Source organism: Salvelinus alpinus, chromosome 12 (assembly GCF_045679555.1).
Source record: "Salvelinus alpinus chromosome 12, SLU_Salpinus.1, whole genome shotgun sequence".
Lineage (NCBI taxonomy): Eukaryota > Metazoa > Chordata > Actinopteri > Salmoniformes > Salmonidae > Salvelinus > Salvelinus alpinus.
The window spans coordinates 35,204,937-35,210,936 of NC_092097.1; positions in this window are offsets into that span (position 1 = coordinate 35,204,937).

A 6,000-nucleotide genomic window follows, 5' to 3' on the forward strand; every position below is an offset into this window, starting at 1 on the left:
TTTAAGCTCCAAACCCAACAATGCAGTAATCAATATCAATGTAGCACTACAAATAACATAAGGTAGAACAAAAACACTCCAGAAATAAGAACATGAGAAAGTAAGAAGACATATACAGGGTCAGTTCCAATTAGGGCCTGTGGTGATCACAAAATTTAATCAGCTGGTAATTGTCAAGCAAATAACTGCTGGACTCATGGTAATGGACCATTTTTACTTAAACACATTTAGCATCTCCTGGCTTCCACTGGTGCAAACCTTTTGGAACATCTACATTTTAAAAAGTCTAATAAATCCATGTAATATAGCTTACACCTTCCCTATAAATCCATTATTTATTTTAGACAGACTACATTTTCTTCATATCATGTTTCTTTAGACCTATTTCAGAAGAACAGAAACGCATACTCCGTTTGGTCCTGATCTGGCTATGCCATATGGCTGTGGTCTGCACTAGTTAATTTAGCAGACAAGATTTGCTTAGAATTCCGTGGCATTATTTTATAGTATGAAGAATACAATTGAACAAAGCTGAATAAAAGCAGTTAACAAAGAAACAGGTACTCCTATATGCTTCACTTAGTTATTTATGTAACTTTAGTTGTGATACAAACGTTGGGCTATATGTTTAGATTTGTATTACATTCTAAGGCTGCATTGTCACACCCTGATTTGTTTCACCTGTCTTTGTGCTTGTCTCCACCCCCTTCCAGGTGTCACCCATCTGCCCCATTATCCCCTGTGTATTTATACCTGTGTTCTCTGTTTGTCTGTTGCCAGTTCGTCTTGTTCAGCCTACCAGCGGTTTTGCCATACTCCTGTTTTCTCTCTAGTTCCTGTTTTCCAGGTTTTGACGATTCTACCTGCCCTTACCCTGCCGTTCTGTACCTTGTGACAGTGCCCTGGATAACTGACCTCTGCCTGCTGTTCTGTACCTTTGGAACTCTGCTCTGGATTACTGACCTCTGCCTGCCCTTGACTTGTCGTTTCCCTGCCCCCTGTTTTTGTAATAAACTTTTGTTACTTCGACCTGTCTGCATCCTGGTCTTATCCTGAGGTCTGATAGCATGATGCAACTCTAATGATGATTTTGAAAAAAGTCGCAAGAAAGGCATGAGATATGCTTTGTTTTTTTTGCGCTGGCTGTACACACTTCATCAATCTCTCATTCACAATTTGACAAGGACTTGATAATGCCTCGAATTTCCCAGCAGCATCCCCTTTGTGTGGCCGTAATGCCCCCTAAAAAATCCATGCCTTTTGGGGCCAGAGGCCATTGTGCCCTTGGGCAGAGTATAATAATTATAATTCCCTTCTCCCTGCATGCTGTGTGCTCTGAAACACCTCTCACTCACATGGCTCTCCTTCACGTGATTGGGTCTTTCTCACAGGCTACAAGTGAAGACAGACACATCGGGAACACAACTGCGTGCATCCTTATTCAATTCTGAGGCGCATATTGGAAGAACTGTCCACATTTACTTTTTGTCAGCCAACAAGATGAGTAGGCCTAACAAACAGCAAAAGCACTAGCCAATGTCAATCTACTATCCCCATAGTACAAAAGTTGATGTATTCTATTGTGCGAGAAATAAATATACAACATAGTCTGGGACAGTTGTGGGATGTGATAGATCCCAAATTAATAGAACCACTAGATCCCCAAATCTTTTTTATGCAATAAGGCTAACGCAACAGATCAGAACATTTAGCTTAAAATGTTGATAAACTATTAGGCTATTTCTTCACATTAAAAATGCAGCAATGCACACAGATTAGTAGGCTATAAGCTAAATGTTCCATTTAGCAGGAAAACACCATCAAAAGTGACTGCAAATGTGATTATGCATGTAATGCTTTTATTATCAAAGGTGCATTTTTATGGTGAAAATTATCATCCCCAAACCTGAAACTCATGTACTGCATACAGTTGAAGTCGGAAGTTTACATACACCTTAGCCAAATACATTTAAACTCAGTTTTTCACAATTCCTGACATTTAATCCTAGTAAAAACGCCCTGTTTTAGGTCAGTTAGGATCACCACTTTATTTTAAGAATGTGAAATGTCAGAATAATAGTAGAGGAAATGATTTATTTCAGGTTTTATTTCTTTCATCACTTTCCCAGTGGGTCAGAAGTTTACATACACTCAATTAGTATTTGCTAGCATTGCCTTTATATTGTTTAACTTGGGTCAAACGGTTTGAGTAGCCTTCCACAAGCTTCCCCACAATAAGCATTTTGTGAATTTTGGCCCATTCCTCCTGACAGAGCTAGTGTAACTGAGTCAGGTTTGTAGGCATTCTTGCTCGCACACGCTTTTTCAGTTCTGCCCACATATTTTCTATGGGATTGAGGTCGGGGCTTTGTGATACTCCAATACCTTGACTTTGTTGTCCTTAAGCCATTTTGCAACAACTTTGGAAGTATGCTTGGGGTCATTGTCCATTTGAAACACCCATTTGCGACCAAGCTTTAACTTCCTGACTGATGTCTTGAGATGTTGCTTCAATATATCCACATAATTTTCCTTCCTCATGACACCATCTATTTTGTGAAGTGCACCAGTCCCTCCTGCAGCAAAGCACCCGCACAACATGATGCTGCCACCCTCGTGCTTCATGGTTGGGATGGTGTTCTTCGGCTTGCAAGCATCCCCCTTTTTCCTCCAAACATAACGATGGTCATTATGGCCGAACAGTTCTATTCTTGTTTCATCAGACCAGAGGACATTTCTCCAAAAAGTACAATCTTTGTCCCCATGTGCAGTTGCACATGCAGTTGCAAACCGTAGTCTGGCTTTTGTACCTGTTTCCTCCAGCATCTTCACAAGGTCCTTTGCTGTTGTTCTAGGATTGATTTGCACTTTTCGCACCCAAGTACCTTCATCTCTAGGAGACAGAACGTGTCTCCTTCCTGAGTGGTATGATGGCTGCGTGGTCCCATGGTGTTTATACTTGCGTACTATTGTTTGTACAGATGAACGTGACACCTTCAGACATTTTGGAAACTGCTCCCAAGGATTAGCCAGACTGTGGAGGTCTACAATTTTTTTTTCTGAGGTCTTGGCTGATTTCTTTTGATTTTCCCATGATGTCAAGCAAAGAGGCACTGAGTTTGAAGGTAGGCCTTGAAATACATCCACAGGTACACCTCCAATTGACTCGAATTGTGTTAATTAGCCTTTCAGAAGCTTCTAAAGCCATGACATTCTGACATTTTCCAAGCTGTTGAAAGGCACAGTCAACTTAGTGTATGTAAACTTCTGACCCACTGGAATTGTGATACAGTGAAATAGTCTGTCTATATACAAGTGTTGGAAAAATGACTTGTCATGCACAAAGTAGATGTCCTAACCGACTTGCCAAAACTATAGTTTGTTGACAAGAAATTGGTGGAGTGGTTGAAAAACGAGTTTTAATGACTCCAACCTAGGTGTATGTAAACTTCCGACTTCAACTGTATGTATGCCAGTTAGGCTCTACACCCATTGTTAAGCGGATTAATGTGCTCAATTTAAAAAAGTTATTTGGCCACTTTAGTTGTGATACAAACCTTATCAAAACATATAGGCCTATGGGCTAGGCTACATGAGGTGTGCGACTATGATTGATTTTAAAAAAGTTGCAAAAAAAAGTAATGCATTGTTTCTTGCCTTATGCTGGGCATCAGTGATAATATATAGTTCAAGTGATAATATTAGCCTATCACCCATCAGACTTTTCTTGATTTAATCTTGTCTTCACATATACTAAATATTATATGTGTGAAATTTGTTTTGATTTAGACTGGACCATTATCATGCACCTGTCTCGAAACTGGGGCAGGGGAAGAAAATAGTTATCTATGCACTTAAATAGCGATTGGAGGATTATTTTCCTGTGGTTAATTTTCATGCCAGCCAGGTAGGTTATACTCCTGTTGTAAAGAGAAGCAATGTGCTTAATATTAGCAAAGTTGAGAAATAAATATTGTAGGCCTAGCCTATAGAAAGTTGATGGGATCCTCTATTTAAGAGGCCATCACTGTTTTCTCACGCAATTGCATAGCCTATAGAAATGATATGCAACATGAGCTCATGGGCTCTCATGAAGTGTTTGATTAGATTTTCGATTACATTTGCATTGATATCAGAGTGATTAGAGGGACAATGGAGTGCTGAGTACCAGGCAGTTAGCAAGTTTGGTAGGCTTCAATGACCATCAGCAGCATCAGAGCTTATAGAAGCATTATTACCATGACTAAACAGTCACGTGGAATTTGACTGCCTTCATGACCGCCAGTGTGGCGGTAATACGGTCACCACAACAGCCCTAGTTCCAATACCATATTTACAATGTGCAGGGATACTATGTATAGAGGTAGATATGTATAGGGGTAAGGTGACTAGGCATCAGGATATATGATAAACAGAGTAGCAGCAGTATAAATGATGATTGTATTTGAGTGTGTGTGGAGTCAGTATAAATGTGTGTGCATGTTATGTGCATATTGGAGTGTGCAGTGAGTGTGTAGAGTCCTGTGAGTGGGCATAGAGATGGTACAAAAAGCAGTACAAGGTCAACTCAGATAGTCCCTGTAGCCATTATGTTAGCTATTTAGCAGTCTTATGGCCTGGGGATAGAAGCTGATCAGGAGCCTGTTGATGTCAGTACTGCTTGCCATGTGGAAGCAGAGAGAACAGTCTATGGCTTGGGTGGCTGGAGTCGTTAACGATTTTCCATTGCATTCCATTTGTGTTAAAAAAAAATTGCGGAACCTTCTCCACACATTCAAAATGAAAAATAAGGAATCATCTTTAGTATATTCATTACCTTTGGTATTTACAATTGTGTCACTGTCTGATGTGTGATCATTCAAAGTAAAGCTTTTAACTTTTTATTAGCAGTGAGCTTGGCAGCTGAACCAAAGTCTGCTAGCTTGTTGTATCCCATGCGATCAATGAGAACATTCTCTGGTTTGACATCTCTGCAACAGGAAAGAAGTGAGGATGTGAGAGAATGCAGGAGAAAGCAAATGGGAATGGAAGGACAGGGAGGAGCCGAGACCAGAACAAACAATTTGACAACCCAGGTGAGAGATCTAACAAAGAGTGACTATTATTTGGCTCTTATCCTTGTAGTAACCTTATTTGAACCTTGACTCTACCAGTCACAATGCTATTCTGGGATTCACATAAGCAGTACACAGGTGTGCAGCACATTTGAGCGTATTAAAAAGCCCATCTGATACACAGAGTGGAATGGCGGCCCACTCATTTGATCAGGTAAAACTGGGCCATGGCCTCATCAAACTGCTCTTCATATCTGTTCATCAGAGCCATCAGGTCTCTACCCGAAGGTACTCAATCGCCTATCAACACATACACGGAAATTAAACACAAACACGCATAGTACCGTGACAATCATATCTCGGGGCGGCAGGTAGCCTAATGGTTAGAGTGTTGGGCCAGTAACCGAAAGGTTGCTGAATCGAATCCCCGAGCTGACAAGGTAAACATATGTTCTTCTGCCCCTGAACAAGGCAGTTAACCCACTGTTCCCCCGGTAGGTCGTCATTTTAAATAAGAATTTGTTCTTAACTAACTTGCCTAGTTAAATAAAGGTAAAAAATGTCATATGTTATCAGACCGACTGGAGCCTTGTGTGACCAAATGGCTAGGTGTATTTTGTTTTCGTTTCAAACCAAGCAAAAAGACAAGCATTACCACCACACCACACCCAGCACATACAGTTTCTATGGTCATTGGTCATATATTAAACCACCAAGAGCTCCAAAATGTATCTGTAATGCAACAATGTCTCTTGTATTCCAGCAGTGCTGCTGTTGGTCCATGCATTCTAAATATAAACAGGAAGCAATGAAGGCAGCAGCTACTAGTCGGGATGTTAATAAAAGTTCTGCGACGAGAGGCATACAGCAACACATGAATGGTCGGGAAGTCTGAATGAACAGCAGCATTCTAAAGACGTTACCTAGCAACAGGGTACTGAGAGAC